Genomic DNA, 22654 nt, shown 5'->3' on the forward strand with positions numbered 1-22654 from the left:
TCAGGTGACTAAATATAACTGAAGCTTTGTTTTTTCCATGAATATGGGATCACACATTTTTTAGTAACTTATAAACTATTTTAGTAACTTATAAGTCACAACACCAATGTATTCAATTTGGATCATTTTATCTTTTCCATGATGAGTCATACAATGCAGAACTATTAATAATAAAAGCATTAAGGACTCAGGAACAACAAGGTGTCCATCCTGGTTCTCCATGAATCCATGCTTAATTAACATTAGACTTATATCCTCTTGAATACTAGTAGTTTTTCCAAATTGGGTGCATAGCACTGATAACTGATCATGGGTGATTTGACTTAGACCATGGAGTTTATTTAAACTGTTTGTTTGTTTGTTTGTTTTCAAGACAGAGTCTTGCTCTGTTGCCCAGGCTGGAGTGCAGTGGTGTGATCTCAGCTCACTGCAACCTCCGCCTCCTGAGTTCAAGCAATTCTCCTGCCTCAGGCTCCCAAATAGCTGGGATTACAAGCCCGCACCACCATGCCCAGCTAATTTTTGTATTTTTAGTACAGACGGGCTTTCACCACATTGGTCAGGCTGGTCTCGAACTGCTGACCTTGTGATCCACCTGCCTCAGCCTCGCAAAGTGCTGGGATTACAGGTATGAGCCACTGCACCCAGCCTAAATTGTATATTTAAACAATTTTAGTATCAGCTGGTTTAACATGAAAATCTGACAAAGTATTTCCTTAGTATTTAATTAATTTTTTTGTTCTACTTGGGTTAGTAGATTTATGCAAGGAAATTTGGTTACTTCTGTGGTTTACAATAACTTAACATAATAACCATAATTATAATTGATAGCATATACTTAGACATTAGAATTTTAGAAATCCCACACATACTGAGTATACTTAATATCAGTCCTCTGAGCCCAAGCCAAGCCATTGCATCCCCTGTGACTTGCACATATATCGCCCAGATGGCCTGAAGTAACTGAAGAATCACAAAATAAGTGAAAATGCCCTGCCCCTGCCTTAACTGATGACATTCCACCACAAAAGAAGTGAAAACGGCCGGTCCTTGCCTTAAGTGATGACATTACCTTGTGAAATTCCTTTTCCTGGCTCATCCTGGCTCAAAAAGCTCCCCCACTGAGCACCTTGTGACCCCCACTCCTGCCTGCCAGAGAACCCCCCTTTGACTGTAATTTTCCTTTACCTACCCAAATCCTATAAAACGGCCCCACCCCTATCTCCCTTCGCTGACTCTTTTCGGACTCAGTCCGCCTGCACTGAGGTGATTAAAAAGCTTTATTGCTCACACAAAGCCTGTTTGGTGGTCTTTTCACACGGACACACATGACATTTTGGTGCCTTGACTCGGATCGGGGGACCTCACTTGGGAAATCAATCCTCTGTCCTCCTGCTCTTTGCTCCGTGAGAAAGATCCACCTAGGACGTCTGGTCCTCAGACCAACCAGCCCAAGGAACATCTCACCAATCTTAAATCCGGTAAGCGGCCTCTTTTTACTGTCTTCTCCAACCTCTCTCACTATCCCTCAACCTCTTTCTCCTTTCAGTCTTGATGCCACACTTCAATCTTTCCCTTCTCTTAATTTCAGTTCCTTTCCTTTTCTGGTAGAGATAAAGGAGATGTATTTTGTCCATGGACTAGACTCAGGAAGACAGTCTTCCCTTGGTGTTTAATCATGCGAGGATGCCCACCTGATTATTCACTCACGTTTCAGAGGTGTCTTCCCACGCAGGGAAGCCTGCCTTGGTCCTTCACCCTTAGTGGCAAGTACTGCTTTTCTGGGTGGGGACAAGCACCCCCAACCCCTTCTCTCCCTGTCTCTACCCCTTCTCTGCTTTTCTGGTGCAGGGCAAGAACCCCCAACCCCTTCTCCGCTTTTCTGGGGGGCAAGAACCCCCTGAACCCTTATCTCCATGCCTCGACCCCTTATCTCCACGTCTCGACCCCTTTCCCGCTTTTCTGGAGGGCAAGAACCCCCCAACCCCTTGTCTCCGTGTCTCTACTCTCTCTTTTCTCTGGACTTGCCTCCTTCATTATAGGCAACTTTCCACCCTCCATTCCTCCCTCTTCTCCCTTAGCCTGTGTTCTCACACCTGACCTAAAATCTAAAAGCCTTATTTTCTTCTACAATGCCGCTTGACCCCAATACAAACTCGACAGTAGTTCCAAATAGCCAGAAAACTGCACTTTCTCGATTTTCCATCCTGCAAGATCTAAATAATTATTGTCGTAAAATGGGCAAACGGTCTGAGGTGCCTGATGTCCAGGAATTCTTTTACACATCAGTCCCTCCCTAGTCTCTGTTCCCAATGCAACTTGTCCCAAATCTTCCTTCTTTCCCTCCCGCCTGTCCCCTCAGTCCCAACCACAGGCGTCGCTGAGTCTTTCTAATCTTCCTTTTCCACAGACCCGTCTGACCTCTCCCCTCCTCACCAGGCCGAGCTAGGTCCCAATTTTTCCTCAGCCTCCACTCCCCCACCCGATAATCCTTTTATCCTCTCCCCTCCTCACACCAGGTCTGGCTTACAGTTTAGTTCCGCAACTAGCTCTTCTCCACCTGCCCAACAATTTCCTCTTAGAGAAGTGGCTGGAGCTGAAGGCATAGTTAGGGTACATGCTCCTTTTTCTTTATCTGACCTCTCCCAAATCAGTTAGTGTGTAGGCTCTTTTTCATCAAGTATGAAAAAACCAGCCCAGTTCATGGCTTGTTTGGCAGCAACCCTGAGGTGCTTTACCTAAAAGGTCAAAAGGCCGTCTTATTCTCAATATACATTTTATTACCCAATCTGCTCCCGAAATTAAATAAAACCCCCAAAATTAAATTCCAGCCCTCAAACCGCACAACAGGACTTAATTAACCTTGCCTCCAAAGTGTACAATAATAAAATAAAGGCAGCCAAGTAGCAACGTATTTCTGAGTTGCAATTCCTTGCCTCCACTGTGAGAGAAACCCCAGCCACATCTCCAGCACACAAGAACTCCAAACGCCTGAACCACAGCACCCAGGCTTTCCTCCGGGACTGCCTCCCCCAGGAGCTTGCTACAAGTGCCGGAAATCTGGCCACTAGGCCAAAGGATGTCTGCAGCCCAGGATTCCTCCTAAGCCATGTCCCATCTGTGCAGGACCCCACTGAAAATCAGACTGTTCAACTCACCTGGCAGTCACTTCCAGAGCCCCTGGAACTCTGGCCCAAGGCTCTGACTGACTCCTTCCCAGATCTTCTCGGCTTAGCAGCTGAAGGCTGACACTGCCGAGCACCTCAGAAGCCTACAGGACCATCACAGACACTCTAGGTAACTCTCACAGTGGAAGGTAAGTCCGTCCCCTTCTTAATCAATACGGAGGCTACCCACTCCATATTACCTTCTTTTCAAAGGCCCGTTTCCCTTGCCCCCATAACTATTGTGGGTATTGATGGCTGGGTTTCTAAACCTCTTAAAACTCCCCAATTCTGGTGCCAACTTTGACAACATTCTTTAATGCACTCCTTTTTAGTTATCCCCACCTGCCCAGTTCCCTTATTAGGCCAAGATATTTTAACTAAATTATCTGCTTCCCTGACTATTCCTGGGCTATAGACACACCTCATTGCCGCCTTTTCCCCCAGTTCAAAGTCTCCTTTGCATCCTCTCCTTGTATCTCCCCACCTTAACCCACAAGTATAGGATATCTCTACTCCCTCGTTGGCGACCGATCATGCACCCCTTACCATCTCATTAAAACTTAATCACCCTTACCCTGCTCAACGCCAATATCCCATCCCACAGCACACTTTAAAAGGATTAAAGCCTGTTATCCCTCACCTGTTACAGCATAGCCTTTTAAAGCCTATAAACTCTGCTTACAATTCCCCCAATTTACCTGTCCCAAAACCAGTCAAGCCTTACAAGTTAGTTCAGGATCTGCGCCTTATTAACCAAATTGTTTTGCCTATCCACCCTATGGTGCCAAACCCATCCTCAATACCTCCCTCCACAACCCATTATTCTGTTCCAGATCGCAAACATGCTTTCTTTACTGTTCCTTTGCACCCTTCATCCCAGCCTCTCTTCGCTTTCACTTGGACTGACCCTGACACCCATCAGGCTCAGCAAAGTACCTAGGCTGTACTGCTGCAAGGCTTCACAGACAGCCCCCATTACTTCAGTCAAGCCCAGATTTCTTCCTCATCTGTTACCTATCTCGGCATAATTCTCATAAAAACACACATGCTCTCCCTGCTGATTGTGTCCCGCTAATCTCCCAAACCCCAATCCCTTCTACAAAACAACAACTCCTTTCCTTCCTAGGCATGGTTAGTGCGGTCAGAATTCTTACAAAAGAGCCAGAACTGCGTCCTGTAGCCTTTCTGTCCAAACAACTTGACCTTACTGTTTTAGCCTAGCCTTCATGTCTGCGTGCAGCGGCTGCCTCTGTCTTAATACTTTCAGAGGCCCTAAAAATCACAAACTATGCTCAACTCACTCTCTGCAGTTCTCATAACTTTCAAAATCTATTTTCCTCGCCCCACCATCGCTCAAGACAACTCTTACGCTGTTAAGGTAGCTAAAAAAGCAGTCATCAAAAGGCATCAGATCCCATCGCTCAGGACATGCTTATGCTGATAAGTTAGCTAAAAAAGGCAGCTGGCGTTCCAACTTCTGTCCCTCACAGCAGTTTTCCTCCTTCACGTCGGCCACTCCCACCTACTCCCCCACTGAAACTTCCACCTATCAATCTCTTCCCACACAAGGCAAATGGTTCTTAGACCAAGGAAAGTATCTCCTTCCAGCCTCACAGGCCCATTCTATTCTGTCGTCATTTCATAACCTCTTCCATCTAGGTTACAAGCCGTTAGCCTGTCTCTTAGAACCTCTCATTTCCTTTCCATTCTATCCTTAAGGAAATCACTTCTCAGTGTTCCATCTGCTGTTCTACTACTCCTCAGAAATTTGTCAGGCCCTCTCCCTTCCCTACACATCAGGCTCAGGGATTTGCCCCCGCCCGGGACGGGCAAATTGGCTTTACTCACATGCCTCAAGTCAGGAAAATAAAATACCTCTTGGTCTAGGTAGACACTTTCACTGGATAGGTAAAGGCCTTTCCTACAGGGTCTGAGAAGGCCACCGTGGTCATTTCTTCCCTTCTGTCAGACATAATTCCTCGGTTTGGCCTTCCCACCTCTATACGGTCTGATAATGGATCAGCCTTTACTAGCCAAATCACTCAAGCAGTTTTTCAGGCTCTTGGTATTCAGTCAAAGCTTCATACCCCTTACGGTCCTCAATGTTCAAGAAAGGTAGAACGGACTAATAGTCTTTTAAAAACACACCTCACCAAGCTCAGCCACCAACTTAAAAAGGACTGGACTATACTTTTACTACTTGCCCTCTCAGAATTCAGGCCTGTACTCGGAATGCTACAGGGTACAGCCCATTTAAGCTCCTGTATAGATGGTCCTTTTTATTAAGCCCCAGTCTCATTCCGGACACCAGATCAACTTGGACTGTGACCCAAAAACCTTGCCATCCCTACTATCTTCTGTCTAATCATACTCCTATTCACCATTCTCAACTACTCATAAATGCTCTGCTCTTGTTTATACTGCTGGTTTACACTGTTTCTCCAAACCATCACAGCTGGTATCTCCTAGTGCTATCCCCAAACCGCTACTCTTAACTCCCTCTTAAATGTTGAAAGTCTAGTGTGCTCCATTAATTGCTGTGGGCCCGACAAAGGTATCTTAGGAATTTCAGATAAATGGAACAAATGATGGCTTGCTAGAAATTCATAGGAAACAAAATACCTATCCACAGAACCAAATTAGAGCCTTAACTATATTTTTTAAAAAGTTGTCAAACTGCTGATGCATTTCTCTATACTTCTTACTTTACTTTAATCAAGACTAAGAGCTTTAACTGTGAAAATGTTAATTAGCCAAATGTCTCCAATTCTCTATTAGGTTTTAAAGAACATTTTATTATATAAACGTTTCCCATAGTTTTCTTCCCTACTTAATGATTTCTTACTACATTGTTTCATAAATAACCTTTTCACATCTGTAATTTGAACTAACTTTTGGATAACTTCTTAATTAGACAAAATTATTCTTTTTTTCACTAATAACCCTTTCTGGCACATTTTGTAAATAGAATTATGTGTTAAGGAGAATTCTCATCCTTGGTAAGCTAAAACTTTTGTGAGACCCTAAAAAGCAAGAAATCCTGAACTATCAGATACAGGCATTTATATATAAGAGCAATTCCACAATTTTAGAAACGTATTTCCCCATACCACAACCTTTTCTTTTTTTTTTTTTTTTTTTTTTTTTTTGAGATGCAGTCTCGCTCTGTTGCCCAGGCTGGAGTGCAGTGGGCAAGCTCAGCTCACTGCAAGCTCTGCCTCCCAGGTTCACACCATTCTCCTGTCTCAGCCTCCGGAGTAGCTGGGACTACAGGCGCCCACCACCACGCCCGGCTAATTTTTTTGTGTTTTTAGTAGAGACGGGGTTTTACCATGTTAATGAGGACAGTTTTGATCTCCTGACCTCGTGATCCACCCGCCTAGGCCTCCCAAATTGTTGGGATTACAGGCCTGAGCCACCACGCCCATCCACAACCCTTTCATAATTGGAAATGACCTAGATATTAAATGAGCGTCAGAAATAACTCTAAGATTTTAATTTACGCAAAAAGTTTACCTATAACATTTATTCCATTCACTGTACTCAATTCTTTCACCTTTTTTTTTTTGAGATGGAGTCTCACTCTGTTGCCAGGCTGGAGGGCAGTGGTGCCATCTCGGCTCACTGCAACCTCCGCCTCTCAGGTTCAAGATATTCTCCTATCTCAGCCTCCCGAGTAGCTGGGACTACAGATGCACGCCACCACGCCCAGCTAATTTTTTTGTATTTTTAGTAGAGATGGGATTTCACCATGTTGACCAGGATGGTCCCAATCTTTTGGCCTCGTGATCTGCCCCCTTCGGCCTCCCAAAGTACTGGGATTACAGGCGTAAACCATCGTGCCCGGCCAATTCTTTCACTTTTAACAAGGAAGTCAGGAGATATCAATTAACATGTAAAATGAACATTGGTTAGGTCAGAAAGGCAGGGGATGGGGCTTGGGGCTTCCAGGTCACAAGTAGGTGTGAAAGGAACGGTTGGTTGCATTCTTCTGAGTTTCTGATTAGCCTTTCCAAAGGAGGCAATTAGATATGCATTTATCTCAGTGAAATTGAACAGAATATGAGGCAGGCTTTCCCCAAGCAGCTCCCAGCCCAAATCTTCTCTTCAGCCTAGTAATTTTTGGGGGTCCCAAGATATTTTCCTTTTATAAATTACTCTCATTCATCAAAAGAAAGCACACAAACCAAGATTATTTTGTTTTGGCTGGGTTTATAGTTTTATAACCTTCCATACCAAACACTGACATCTCAAAATATCTAGCAAAGACAAACATTACCTTCAGACAAAATGTATGCTGGTAATTCTGAAGGCATTTTGTTTTTATTCCACCAATAATTTTAAAGCTAGCTTATATACACCATGGAATACTATGCAGCCATATAAAAGGATGAGTTCATGTCCTTTGCAGGGACATGGATGAAGCTGGAAACCATCATTCTCAGCAAACTATCGCAAGGACAGAAAACCAAACACTGCATGTTCTCTCTCATGGGTGGGAATTGAACAATGAGAACAATTGGACACAGGGTGGGGAATATTACATACTGGGGCCTGTCATGGAGTGGAGGAAAGGGGGAGGTATAGCATTAGGAGATATATCTAATGTAAATGATGAGTTAATGGGCGCAGCACACCAACATGGCACATGTATACATATGTAACAAACCTAGAACTTAAAGTATATATATATAAAAAAGCTAGCTGATTTAGTTAAGTTATACTTAAGTCATGTGAACTTTAAAATTGCTTAGGCTTATTTACTTAATTTATGAGTGCTCTTTTACTTAGAGGTCAATTTTGGTAGATACATTATATAACAATAAGTGTACATACAAATAAACACATCTAAACATGTATATGTACACACAAATGAAGATCCAATAGCTTGGAATCTTAGACATGAGCTATCACGCCTGTTGTCATGCCTGTAAGCCCAGCACTTTGGGAGGCTGAGACAGGTGGATCACCTGAGGTCAGGAGTTTGAGACCAGCCTGACCAATATGGCGAAACCCCATCTCTACTAAAAATACAAAAATTAGGCAGGGCGCAGTGGGTCACACCTGTAATCCCAGCACTTTGGGAGGCCAAGGCGGGTGAATCACGAGGTCAGGATATCAAGACCATCCTGGCTAACACGGTGAAACCCCGTCTCTACTAAAAATACAAAAAAATTAGCTGGGTGTGGTGGTGGGCGCCTGGAGTCCCAGCTACTCTGGAGGCTGGAGTCCCAGCTACATCAGGAGAATGACGTGAAACTGGAAGACGGAGCTTGCAGTGAGCCGAGATTGCGCCACTGCACTCCAGCCTGGGAGACTGAGCAAGACTCCATCTCAAAAAACAAAAAACAAACAAAAAGAAATTAGTTGGGCATGGTGGCATGCATCTGTAGTCCCAGCTACTCGGGAGGCTGAGATAGGAGAGTAGCTTGAACCTGGGAGGTGGAGGTTGCAGTGAGCCGAGATCAAGCCACTGCACTCCAGCCAGGGTGACAGAGTGAGGGTCCATCTCAAAAAATATATATATAAATCAATAAAAATAAAAATAGGGTCACTATGCTAGTTTTAATTCTTTCAGTTTAGTTTTTATTGGATTTAACAGAAATAAGAAGAAAAGCAGAATAAATTGCTAAACCTCAGAAGAAAGTTTTTCACCACAAGAAATATTAGTTCTTACAAGTTTCCTATAAAGTTAAGGAAAAAGGGATTTTGATAATACTAGTTGTTGTAAGTAAGTGATTCAATTTCAAAATATAAATTCACCCCCTGCTGTGAAAGATGGTGAAATCGGCACTCTCAAACTTCTACCTCTTGATTTAATTATATTTGCATTATCATAAAGTCAGTGTGCAGGTTAAACAGTTGATTAGATACAGTGCAAGAGAAAATTCATGAACAGAAGATAGATCTGAGGAAATTACCTAGAATGTAGCACAAAATGTAAAAATCTAGAGAATATGAGAAAAGACATGAAATAGAATGAGAAGGTCTGACACGCATAGTATCAAATAGAGATTCCTGAAAGAAAGATAAAAGTTGGGAAGGGTTCTGTTGTTGGGAAGGGTTCTGTTATGGACTAAATTTTTGTATCTCCCAATTCATATGTTGAAATCCTAACTCCCAGTGTGATGGTATTAGCCTAAAGTCTTCAGTAACCTTGGGCTACTAGAACCTAGCATCAACTCTGCCTTGTGCATGCTCTTTCCGGTGTGATGGTGAGGATCTATGTCACAGACAGCCTCTGTCAGATTGGGTGTTTGAGACTCTTGGTTTCTAGGCAATTTCTCTATGAAATTTTATTCGGTGTATTGTCATGTTAATGAATTCAAGGGGTCTTTTATATCTTTAAAAATATGTAGAGTTTCACCCTGCATTTTATTGCTTTAGAAAGAAAATAGACTGATGGCATGTACTGTTTTAAAGACTACTCTAAAAAAAAACAAAAACAAAAACAAAACCTCTTGTCTTTTAAGGAGGGCATGTCTCTTTAAAAACAAATTTTCTCAAGAGAACCCTTGTTCTACATAAGTAAATGACCACTCTCAGAAGCCAAGGAAGTAATTGTTTTAGGTTCTTTCAATTTTCTTTCCAATCTCAACTGTCCGTGCATGGAGCTGTCCAAGGTTTTTATTTCTTCCCCTGACCCCTTTAATCATCACACAAACAGGCAGCAGAGAGAGTAATAATAAAGAACACCAACTCTGGAGTCAAACAAACTGGGTTAGAGTCCCAGAGCCAGCATTCAACAGTTGTGTGATCTTGATCAAATCCTATAACCTCTCTGGGCTTCAGTTCAAACAAGGATGACAGTAACAGTACCTAACCCATAGATTATCATGAGGATTTAGTCAGTTACTCTTTGTAAAAGTGTTTATTACAATGCCTGGCAAATAGCAAAACAGGAAATTTGGGGTTCCCTAATTTCTACCATAAAAGAATTGTAGACATGGGTTATTTTGCTACTTAACATTTTTGCTCTTGTGAATGTTGCTCTGGCAATCAGTACAGGATGGGGAGCAGGAGGAAGTAGAAAGAATGCTCACAAAACTATGGCTTAGGGTGTCCAGTCCTGGCTCTGCCATTAATCAGCTGTGTGACCCTTGCTAAGTTAACTGACCCCTCTGAACTCTTTTTTTTCTCTCTCGCTGTAAAACGAAGGGCTTAAACTTCAGTAACTATAACCTGTATGTTTTAGTATTTTGCGAATCCCATTTCCAACTCTACATTCAATCCAGTGACGGTATTTCTAGTTTGTAAACTAGAAAAACAATCTTTGGCATTTGAAGGTCACAACCGAGAGTATCTCCATAGCAGGAGATTAAGGAGCCACTGACAAAGTGGCACCAGGAGAGCCTGATGTATGCCAGGAATCCAGGCAGACGATGGCATTAGCACTTCTTTCTGCAGAACCTAAACCCTGTCTGACTCACCCGGAGGAGCTGTCACAGTGGTTTGCTGGAAACCCCCTTTCTGTTGAGAGGATTACTGGGTCACCGTCTCCCAAGGACAAGGAAACCCTTGCTGAAGTGCTGGAACGGCTCCGCACCAGGCGTATGTTGGTGGGAGCTGTGTCAGCCCGCTTTCGGCCATGTAGCTGCTCCCATCCAGGCTCTAGAAGGGGTCCTGTTTGCGTCAGGCCCAACCACCCCCCTCCCCTAGCGACTGCACTGGGTGTCCCTGCGCCGCGCGTCCCCTCCCTCTTGCCCCTCCCTCCTGGCTGCCATAGAAGCCAGCCTACGAGGTCCAGGCCAGCGTCCGGGTGCCCTACCGGTCCCCCTGTCCCCCCTTCCCCAGGCCAGCCCCCTGCTCCGGATTGGTCCTTCAGGAAACGCTGCGGGGCGTCTGGGTCCCGGCTGCGGAGCCGGCCTAGGCCGGAGGGCGGGGTTTGCCCTGGGCCTCTGCGGGTCAAGTCGGCCGTCCCTGACAGCTCCGGGAGCCTCAGGCGCGACAGCGGCGCCGTCACCTCGGGACATCCACACAGACCGCTCTTGCTCCAGCGGCAACCACCCCGCGCGCCTGGCCTGGCACCGTGCAGCGAAGCCCAAGAGCTGGCCTCGCCACGAAGGTAAGCGAGGGGCTGGGGGGCTCGCCACCAGCACCCCCACCCCGCCACCCTTCCTCTGCTAGGCTGTAGACCTAGGTGGCTGAGGAGGAGGCGCCTCTCCTCCCCGCGACCCAAGGGAGAAAGGGAGCCCTGCCGCGGGGTGTCTGCGAAGTGGGGTCAGAAGAAGGTTAGGCGCTTTCTGGGGCGTCCCCCCACACCGGCCCAGGCCGATCCACGCGCGAGAGGAGGGGCCATTAAAGCCAGGGCAAGGGCGTGCTCGCTCGTGTGTGCCCATGTCATGTGCGGCGCCCATGTCTATGTGCGCGCGTGTGGGCACCCATGTCCCTGTATGGTGTCTGCGTGCCCGTCCACACGTGAGCCAAGGAAGGCATCTTAGCGCCTAGCAGTGCACACAGCGGGTGCGCTGGACCAGAGCCCTAAGGCACCAGCCCAAATCTGCAGAGTTTGTTACAAGGGCAGAGGACCTGCGTGACCTCCCCACCCGCCCCGGCAGGTGCTGGTGGTGGAGGGAAGTGATAGCTAACGCCTGTGGCCCAGGAGAACAAAACCTCCCATTGCACTCCACGCCGCGACGCTCCCCAGCGAAAGGTGCTTCTTTTGGAAGACCGCATGAAGTAAGGAAGAGCCTCTTTTCCTCTTCCTGGATATCCCTCCAGGAATGTTAGAAGCTCCAGGACTTCTTGATACGTCCAGGAAAAGATCGCAACCGGGTCTTTAAAATATCGAATCCAACTAGCTTCTGCATGCCTGACACATCTGGGCAGATAGAGAAGTCGAGGCAATAGATAAAGGTGCTTTTATCCCTAACATGGGCAGCGAAGATTCTGCTATCCGCACTTTTTTCCTTTCCGTTTTTTTCCTTCCCTCCTTTTCCTTCTTCTCCCTCCCTCCTTTCCTCCTCCTTCTCCCTCTTCCCTTCTCTTCTCCTCTCTCCCTTTCTCCCTTTCTCCTCTCTTTTCCCCTTCCCTCCCCTGTTTTCGTCCTCCTGAGTAGACAAGAGGGCTCTCTGTCTGCCCACCCTCCCCCACCCCATTCCTCATCCCGTTTCAAAATAAGAGCGAATGAATCACATTCTAAGCTCTTACCCGTGCAGTTCTGACAAGTTTGTAAAGTACACAAATCGCGTTTGCAATTGAGGCCGCGGGAATCCAAAAGGGAAACAAACAAAACCAGACGAAAAAAAGTGATTCCAAAATAGTGATTTCAAATTGGAATCTAAGGTGATTATTTGTTTATGGTAATAAGATTGTTTTAATGTTTGAAAAGTATGTATCACACTAGCTTGCATCATCAGTATTCAATGTGATTCACAGAACCGCTTCAAAAGATGGTTTCTGCTAGTGTTGCAACGGCACTTCTAATTCTGGTTGTCATGGTTACTGAAGAAGTCGCCCTGCACTATTGAAAGGCTGTCTAGCTAGAACCAGGAACTGTTCTCCAGAGGACCTTCTCTTGTACCATCGTGTAACCATGGTAATAACCGAGTTTATGAAAATGTACTTACTTTTTCCCTTAAAGTACTAAAATCCCAACGCATGGTTTTTTTTTATTTTATGTTTTCAGAGTTTGCAGTCTGTGCAACACAGCTTTCCGCTCAGACAAATGAGAGTAAACAGTGCCCTCCAGCAAGTTAAATGGCCCCAAATAGTCATGCGGCCCAGCCCTCTTCCCACAGCTCACTGCAGGAACAGAGGACAGAGCAGGGTGTTAGATGTTCCAGGAATCCTGGCCTGAGCCCAGATCGCCCTCTCCATTTAGCATTTACATTTGGAAGCCTAATTAGCTTTCTAATTATGAGATGAGAGAATGTAGGTGGGGGTCCTGGGAGAGGCTAGTGGGGAAAAAGCTGAATCCAACTCCCCATGAACTAGTGTTTGGTTTGCCATTGAATCTGCCTAGGAAACCCTCATGGGTTTATTTTTAGCTGGACCACTGTTAAATGGTAAGCCTGGAAAAACCTTCAGAGAAGACTCCTTCTGTGTTAGGAAAAAATGTGGATGGGATATTTGGTTTGAGGTGTGTGCTTTTTTTCTAACTACATTTAAAATAAAGACAGGTTTATATGAAATCTAAATTCCCCAGTAATAACTACAGATAGGTTATAGAGCCCTTTATATTCTTGGTTTAACCCTAGGTTTTTAGTTGAGAAGGCTTTATTTGGGGCAAACAGTGGTGCCATTTCAAATACTTTTATCAGCAAATGTTGGTTTCCTTAAAGAACCATAACTCATTACACATCCACAATTTCTGAGCTTCAAATTCTAATTGATAGCATGTGATTGGACAGTTTGAAGCCCTCAGACTTACAGTTTTGTTTTATTTTCTTTTTCTTTTAGAGACTGAGTCTTGCCATGTTGCCCAGGCATGTCTCAAACTCCCGAGATCTTCCCGCCTCAGACTCCTGAGGAACTGGGACTACAGGTGCATGCCAGACTTATTATACATTTTTTAAAAAAGAAAAGCAAAGATTTTTGTCTTAGTAGGTTAATGTTTTTAGTCACATATATAGTTTCATTTTGAGAAACTTAAAAATTAAAATATAACGTTAAATCCAACTTCATTCTTTGAATCTGATCACTGTATTTCTCTAGGGATTAAAGAGCTTTAATTCATTGGTTGATTTTCTTTCACTTGTTGAAAGGACAAACTGTTGATAAAATTTGTTTCATTCTGTATTTTGTCATTTCCTATTGTCATTCTAGAAAAAGGTCTCTAGAATTGAAGTTTTAATTTTCAGGAGAAGAAGAAAATATTCAAATTGCATATGAAGATAATAGTCTACAACTTGAATTAACCACATCATAGTTCTTAAATTACTTTTTCTCAAGAACTTCAAGGTTAGCTTAGCCATTATTATGCAGCATCCTGAGGATCAGTTTTACAGATGGACAAGTGATGTTCAAAAGCCAAGTGATCATGCCTGTAATCCCAGCACTTTGGGAGGCCAAGGCGAGTGGATCACCTGAGGTTGGGAGTTCGAGACCAGCCTGACCAACAGGGAGAAACCCTGTCTCTACTAAAAAAAATACAGAATTAGCCTTGCATGGTGGCACATGCCTGTAATCCCAGCTACTTGGGAGGCTGAGGCAGGAGACTCATTTGAACCCGGGAGGCAGGGGTTGTGGTGAGCCGAGATCATGTCATTGCACTCCAGCTTGGGCAACAAGAGTGAAACTCCATTTCAAGGAAAAGAAAAAAAAAAAGCCAACTGATAGCTCAGCGCCGTGGCTCAGGCCTGTAATCCCAATACTTCAGGAGGTTGAGGCAGAAGGACTGCTTGAGCCCAGGAGTTCGAGACCAACCTGGGCAACATGATGAGACCCTGTCTCTATAAAAAATTTTTAAAAATTAGCTGGGTGTGGTGGCGCATGCCTGTAGTCCCAGCTACTGGGTAGACTGAGATAGCAGGATTGCTTGAGCCTGGGAGGTTCAAGCCTGCAGTGAGCTGTGATTATGCCACTGCATTCTATCCTGGGAGACAGAGAAAGACTCTGAATCAAAAAAAAAAAAAAAAAAAAAAGTGATTTCAGCTAACCACCTGGAAAATCGAGATAAAAATCTAAATTGCCTGACATGAGCATTATGAATATGAGCATTAGCCAAAACTTAGAGAAATATAGGGTGTGGATAGCGGGAAGAATTTAAGATTAAAGAGTAAAATAAAACTGTTAAGGGAGGCCGGGCGCGGTGGCTCAAGCCTGTAATCCCAGCACTTTGGGAGGCCGAGACGGGCGGATCACGAGGTCAGGAGATCGAGACCATCCTGGCTAACACGGTGAAACCCCGTCTCTACTAAAAAATACAAAAAACTGGCCGGGCGAGGTGGCGGGCGCCTGTAGTCCCAGCTACTCGGAGGCTGAGGCAGGAGAATGGCGTAAACCCGGGAGGCGGAGGTTGCAGTGAGCTGAGAACCGGCCACTGCACTCCAACCTGCGCGACAGAGCGAGACCCCGTCTCAAAAAAAAAAAAAAAACTGTTACGGGGAAAAAACTAAGGAGAAAGCAGATTAATAGAAAGAAAGTAAAAGCGAAAACATCAAGTGTAAAGAGAGTTGCACAGAAGAAAAACCAAGTTGCAGAATAGGAAACTAAAAAGAACTCCACTCTTCATCTTCCACAGAGAGCATTGATAGTTTTCCAGAAAGCAGTAAGTACCCTATTTAGCAAAATCGCGTGACTTGGGAGGCCTTAGCAGCAGATCTTAGTTCGTTCTGACTCCCTGCCGCCCGTCCAAGTGGTGTGGGCTGAAGCAGCTTTCTTTTTGGGTCTCCTAAACTAGCTGCTCATTAGACATTTTCTCCCTAATTCTAAGGCCACCAAGAAGCTTTCTGCATCTCTATTTGTTGGAATTATCTAGTTGGGATAATATATGGATACACTTGATTACATAATTGCATCAGAAATTTTTCTTTTTACTTTAAAAAATTATTTAAATTGTTATCGTCATAATGCATTCACCTAATTTTATGAGAGTATATTAAAAGCTTATAACTAAAATAACAGTCCCAGTCTCCAGAGGCAATCATTTTGAACTCTTGGCTGTTTGATCACTTACCTCCCTATGTCCGAATAATTACCTTACGTTGCTGTTTGTTTTTTTTTGTTTTTGTTTTTGTTTTTCTTGAGACAGGGTCTCACACCGTTGCCCAGGGTAGAGTACAGTGGTGTGATCATGGCTCACTGCAGCCTTAAATTCCTGAGTTCAAGCAATCCTTCCCCCTCAACCTCTTGAGAAGGTGGCACTGTAAGTGCACGCTACCATGCCCATGCCCAGCTTTTTTTTTTTTTTTTTTTTGGTAGAGACAAGGTCTCACTATGTTGCCTAGGCTGGTCTCAAACTCCTGGGCTCAAGCAATCCTCTCACTTTGGCCTCCAAAGTGCTGGGATTACAAGCGTGACCCACCATGCCTGGCTACTGGTTCTTGATTTATCAATTTTGGACAGAATCTATTGACTTATTTATTTATTTTTATTTATTTATTTTTTTTAGAGACAGGATCTCACTCACCCAGACTACAGTGCAGTGGTACAATCATAGCTCACTGCAGCCTAGAACTTCTGGGCACAAGTGATCCTCTCATTTCAGACTCCAGAGTACCTGGGACTACAAGGCATGAACCGTCATGTCTAGCTAAGTTTATTATTTTTGTAGAGTTGTGGGGTGGGGGGCTCTCTATGTTGCCCAGGCTGGTCTTGAACTCCTGGCCTCAAGCCATCCTTCTGCCTTGGCCTCCCAAAGTGCTGGGATTACAGGTGTGAGCCACCATGCCTGGCCAAATTAGTTGTATTCTTGGCTAATAAAATACACCTTAGTCATTTTTAATCATGAAGTTTTTTTTTTTTTTTTTTTGAGATGTAGTCTTGCTCTGTCACCCAGGGTGGAGTGCAGTGGCGCGATCTCCACTCACTGCAAGCTCCGCCTCCCGGATTCACGCCATTCTCCTGCCTCAGCCTCCCGAGTAGCTGGGACTACAGGCGCCCGCCACAGCGCCCGGCTAATTATTTTTGTATTTTTGGTAGAGACGGGGTTTCACCGTGTTAGTCAGGATGGTCTCGATCTCCTGACCTCGTGATCCACCTGTCTCAGCCTCCCAAAGTGCTGGGATTACAGGCGTGAGCCACCGCGCCCAGCAATCATGAAGATTTTTAAAGAGCCTTTTAAACTTTTTGGAAATTTGAAATGTAGCCAAATACTCTCTCAGATGTAATCAACAGCACCAGCCCTTGAGCTCCTATGGAACACAGAGGTACTGATTTTTGCACCCTTTATACTGCCTCAGTTTCCATGATCCATACTCCATACCCCCTTTCCCATTTTACCATTTCCCTGACCTACATTTCTCTTTCAGTACTTGCTTAATCACATCTGCAAATTCCTTCAGGCCTCGTCTCCTTCCAGATGATCTCTTTTGGGCCCCACCCTCTCTGCACCTATCTCTAGTTTAGCCTTTGGCCATTATATTTAGATCATTTGTTTATGCATCTACCTTGCCCCACTGGCTGTAGATTTAGTTATATCTACATTGTTCCTGGGAGTAACTTGTACACTTAAACACGGAGGACGGAGCTTAAAAATAGTGTTTGTTGAACTGAACACTTCATCTTGATATTGAAGGAGTATTTCATAGTAGAGTAAGAGGGGTAGCAACCTCACATTGCTTAGAGTAGGGGTGAGGGCAAGGAAGTAGGGGTAAAACATGATCTATTTCTTTTCTTTCCTTTTTTTTTTTTTTCTTTTCTGACGGTGGAGTCTTGCTCTACACCCGCACCCGGCCAATAAGATCCCTTCCTTCCTTCCTTCCTTCCTTCCCTCCCTCCCTCCCTTCTTTCTTCCTTCCCTCCCTACCTCCTTCCTCCCTTCCTCCTTCCTTCCCCTTCCCTCCTTCCTTCCTTCCTTCCTTCCTTCCTTCCTTCCTTCCTTCCTTTTTCTCTCCCTCTTTCTTCCTTTCTTTTTTTCTCTCTCTCTTTCTTTCTTTCTCTCTCTCTCTTTCTATAGTGAAAACTGTATTTTTATTGCCTTTTATTTTCAACAATGATTACGTGAACTTAAAAAAAAAGAGCAGACTTTATTAACTAATGGTTACTGAAAAGTCAAACCTTTCCAGCCCACTTCATATTTTCTTTTAACCATTTCAGACCATGATCTGTTTCTTATCCTCCTACTTTCTAGCAGCATCTGTTCAGGGGAGATTGCCTGTGGCACACACAGCTCCTGCTCATGAGACAAGGTGAAGCAGCCTCATCTGTTGTGAGTGAGCACAGACTCTGAGATCAGACAGGCTTGGGCTTGAAATTAAACTTGGATGTTAATTGCCTATATGGCTTTGGACAAATTGCCAAGCCCTTTTGAAGTTTAGTTTCTTCATCTGAAAAATGAGGATAATAGCAGGCACCTTTTAGGGCTGTTGTAAAGATTTTAAAAAATATGTATAAAGGGCCAGGGATGGTGGCTTACACCTGTAATCCCAGCACTTTGGGAGGACAAGGCAGGAGGATCACCTGAGGTCAGGAGTTCGAGACCAGCCTGACCAACATGGAGTAGAACCCCGTTCTACTAAAGATACACAGTTAGCCGGGCATGGTGGCACATGCCTGTAATCCCAGGTATTTGGGAAGCTAAGGCAGGAGAATCACTTGAACCTGGGAGGCAGAGGTTGCTGAGATTGTGCCATTGCACTCCTGCCTGGACAACAAGAGTGAATGTATATGTATGTGTGTGTGTGTGTGTATATATATGAAAAATGTATATATCTATAAATGAAATGCCATCTCTACTAATATATATATATATGTATAAAGTAGTTGAAATGAAATAATGGTTATTCTTCTAAGTTAGGAATGCTTTTGGCTGCAATTAACTAAAAAATCTTCCTGCTTAGCTAGAAGTTTATTTTTCTTGCAAAAGAAGAGGTCTAGATAAGCAATTAATAGCTTTGTTTTAGCTGCCATCAGAGACCTAGTTTATTCCTGCCTTTCTGTTCTGCTGTCCATCCTTTTGCCCTCATATTTATCACTTCATGGTCTCTAGGTGGCTACTACTTCTCTGTAAGTTCCACATAGGAAGAAAATGAAAGAAGCTGCTCCAGCTGCAACTATCCCCTTTCAACAGGAAAGCACTAATTATCAGAAACACCAAACTAACATCTTACTGGCCAAAACTGTGTCTCAGACCTATCCCTATCATTGAGGGGGAAGGGGAAACTGGGATCGCCAGTGCTATAACAGAAGGTAAAGAAAGGAGAAGAGAGTTAGTAGTGATGTTAAGTGAACCAGCCTGCAGTGATGTCTGTCACACTATCATTTATTGATAGGGTGGCCATATGTCCCAGTTTGTCAGTGCAACCTCGGATTACACCTGTTGTCCTAGTGTGATTATTATTATTATTATTTTTCGAGATGGAGTTTTGCTCTTGATGCCCAGGCTGGAGTGCAATGATGCAATCTTGGCTCACTGCAACCTCTGCCTCCTGGGTTCAAGCGTTTCTCCTGCCTCAGCCTCCTGAGTAGCTGGGATTACAGGCATGTGCCATCATGCATGCACAGCTAATTTTGTATTTTTAGTAGAGATGGGGTTTCTTGGTCAGGCTGGTCTTGAACTCCCGACATCAGGTAATCTGCCCACCTCGGCCTCCCAAAGTGCTAGGATACAGGCCTGAGCCACTGCACCCGGCCGTCCTAGTGCAATTATTAATAGCACCCATTCTCAGAGGTGTCTTGGTTTGAATGACAGATTCTATGTTCACCCTTCTTATTGAGCACTTGCTATTTATTGTAGGCTCTCATTAAGTAGTAGTTATTAATAAGACAGTTAGAACACAATCGTAAGATACACAACAAGTCAAGTTTATATGTGGTGATTGCCTGTATGGTACAGGCAGGAGGTACACTGAGTTTACAAGGGAGAGAAATGAGTATGAGTTGACAAAGAGTTGAGGTCAGCTGGTCTGGATGGAGAGGAAATATATGGGGAAGGTGTAACACCAAGGCGAAAGAAGTAACTGGGTTGGACACAGTTTAAAATATGCAAAAGTAGCTGGGCACGGTGGCTCAAGCCTGTAATCCCAGCACTTTGGGAGGCCAAGGCAGGTGGATCACGAGATCAGGAGTTCAAGACCAGCCTGGCCAAGATGGTGAAACCCTGTCTCTACTAAAAACTATAAAACTTAGCCGGGCACAGTGGCAGGCTCCTGTAATTCCAGCTACTTCAGAGGCTGAGGCAGAAGAATTGCTTGACCCTGGGCGGCAGAGGTTGCAGTGAGCCGAGATGGCCCCACTGTACTCCAGACTGAGCAACAGAGCGAGACTCCGTCTCAAAAAAAAAAAAAAAAAAAAAAAGGAAAAGTACACACTTGACATGCCCGGGGCTTTTCTTTGAAGACTAACAACAAAGTTTTCATGCTGCCTTTGTTTGAATGATGAACACTTTGTAATATGAGGTACAATGCTAAGATAAGATATGATTGGGTCTGAGAGCATTCTTGGAACTGATGACACAAAATAAAACAGCCGTTCATATTTGTGAAGCCACATTTTTTTTGTTTTTTTGGCTATTACAAAACCTACCACAAAAGTTTAACATGTGAGAAGAAAGATATTTTTCTGGCCGGGCGTGGTGAGGCTGAGGTGGGTGGATGATGAGGTCAAGAGATTGAGACCATCCTGGCCAACATGGTGAAACCCCATCTCTACTGAAAATACAAAAATTAGCTGGGCATGGTGGCGCGCACCTGTAGTCCCAGCTACTCAGGAGGCTGAGGCAGGAGAATCACTTGAACCCGAGAGGCGGAGGTTGCAGTGAGCCGAGATCACGCCACTGCACTCCAGCCTGGTGACAGAGCGAGACTCCCTCTCAAAAAAAAAAGATATTTTTCTAAATTATTCTCTTGAGCCTATAGTAGATTGTGACCTTGAGATATTTGGTAATAAATCCTCCTCTATCAAGAGAAAATATTTGCAACTTCCAAATTTTCTTTTGAGTTGAGATTAAAGGAAAACATTTATGGTCATTAATTTTTTTTCTTAGTTTGACTTTTAAATCCCCCCAATGTTTTTTATTTTTATTTTTCAGAAACAGGATCTCCCTCTGTCATGCAGACTGGAGTGCAGTGGCATGGGCATAACTCACTGTAGCCTCAAACCCCTGGGCTCAAGTGATCCTTTCTCCTTGGCCTCCCAAAGTACTAGGATTATATTTGTTTTAGATATTTATTCCTTCTGTTAGGCTGCTTGGTGAGCTGATATAGCTGAAAGAGACAAAGTAAAGAAATTTGATTCTAGTCTCATCCCTACCACTAACTAGTAAGTCTCTTAACCCCTCTGGGTCTGTTTATTCCAATACAAAATGCAAGATTGAAAAATCCTACAAGCCCCTCCCCAGTGGACTCCTAAAAGTCCCTTAGTGTGCTTGGGTAATCAAGAGAAACTGAATTAGCCAGTCAGCTTGGAGCCTCAGGTTAATTTGGTTTAGTGAAGTATTAAGAAGTAAGATTGCAGAGGAAAACTGAGATAAGACCCTGAAGTGCCTCACATCCAGCTAAGTAAATTGCCATTTGTTTTTGCCATTTACTAAGCAGCACTGAAGAAAAGTCAGTGTGAAAACGGGTGTGCTGGATGGGTTGGAAGGAGGAAAAACTGACAAGGGATAAAAATACTTGTTTTATTCTGAGTTTTGAGCTATTTTACAGTTCAATAACCTTACAACATACCTGGTTCAAATGGCAGAGTAGTAGTCCCTAGAAAGCCTCACTGCCATGCTCAGCTTACCTGCTGCTGGCTCCATGTCCTGAGATTTTCAATGGTGCCTCACAGTACTCATCATCTGGACACAGTCTATTGCTGGTTGCTCTTCAGCTCCAGCCTTTCGATGACTATTTTGCTTCTGCTGGAATGTTTGTTGGCAGCCTTTAGTTTTGCTCCTAACCACCTCCCACTATCCCTGCAACCCCATCGCCCCGCCATGACTCCTTCACTACTTAGCAGCTGCACAAGAAGACCTCCCTCCTAGGCTCCACTCAGTTCCCAGAAGAGCAATTCTTATTGCTCTAGGATTAAATTTATGCTACCGCTGTTAACATTTTAGGATATCTGTAGTGTTAAATGAAGTTCAGCCTAGAGCTGCCTCCCTACATATTTTAAGTTTGGCCTAAAAGTTTCTCTGAACATTGTGAACTATAACCTAAATACACTTGTTAATGGACTGAAGCCTACTCTTGTGCCAGTCACTGAGTTTTGGCCAATGAAAGGTGGCCAACTTAGTCAAACCATGTTCAAATAAGGCAAATGTTGAACTGTGACCAATCTGGCTGTTTTTGCACCTCACTTCCATTTTCTATGCATCACTTTTGTTTTTCTGTCCATAAATCTTCCACCACTTGGCTATGCTGGAGTCTCTGAGCCTACTCTGGCTTGGGAGGCTGCCCAATTCATGAATAATTGTTTGCTCAACTAAACTCTGTTAAACTTAATTTGGCTAAGGTTTTTCTTTTAACAATAGTCATATAGTATACTGATCTGTGGTGTTTCTTTATTGAACTATGGTGACATTACCAGAGCTAGTCTCAACTTTCCATAAAAAAATCCCTCCTTTGGCTGGGCACAGTGGCTCATGCCTGTAATCCCAGCACTTTGGGAGGCCAAGGTGGGCAGATCACTTGAGGTCAGGAGTTCAAGGCCAGCCTGGCCAACATGGTGAAACCCTGTTTCTACTAGAAATACAAAAATTAGCTGGGCATGGTGGCAGGCGCCTGCAATCCCAGCTATTCGGGAGGCTGAGGCAGGAGAATTGCTTGAGCCGGGGAGGCAGAAGTTGCAGTGAGACAAGGTCACACCATTGTACTCCAGCCTGGGCAACAAGAGCAAAACTCTCAAGAAAAAAAAAAGTGCAATCCCTGACATGTTTATACTTCTTTTCCTTTTTTTTTTTT

General features: G+C 44.2%; 1 protein-coding gene and 1 pseudogene across 4 annotated transcripts in view; both read left to right on the top strand.

Moving 5' to 3' along the window:
• Nucleotides 1–10549: 10549 nt before the first annotated feature.
• Nucleotides 10550–22654, top strand: part of LOC105520664 — a 16421-nt pseudogene continuing 4316 nt past the window's right edge. Inside the window, exon 1 of the transcript XR_001003170.1 lies at nucleotides 10550–11232. The product of XR_001003170.1 is annotated as a spermine synthase pseudogene (transcript). The remainder of the gene's footprint in view (nucleotides 11233–22654) is intronic.
• Nucleotides 10882–22654, top strand: part of NIM1K (NIM1 serine/threonine protein kinase) — a 94595-nt gene continuing 82822 nt past the window's right edge. For 2 of the 3 annotated variants that reach the window (XM_011954480.1, XM_011954479.1), the window contains exon 1: nucleotides 10882–11232. The gene's annotated coding sequence lies outside the window, so the exon portion shown is untranslated. Of the gene's footprint in view, nucleotides 12453–22654 lie in introns of all 3 variants that reach the window. The other variant, XM_011954481.1, reaches the window with a different exon arrangement.

Source organism: Colobus angolensis, unplaced genomic scaffold (assembly GCF_000951035.1).
Source record: "Colobus angolensis palliatus isolate OR3802 unplaced genomic scaffold, Cang.pa_1.0 Scaffold383, whole genome shotgun sequence".
Classification (NCBI taxonomy): Eukaryota; Metazoa; Chordata; class Mammalia; order Primates; family Cercopithecidae; genus Colobus; species Colobus angolensis.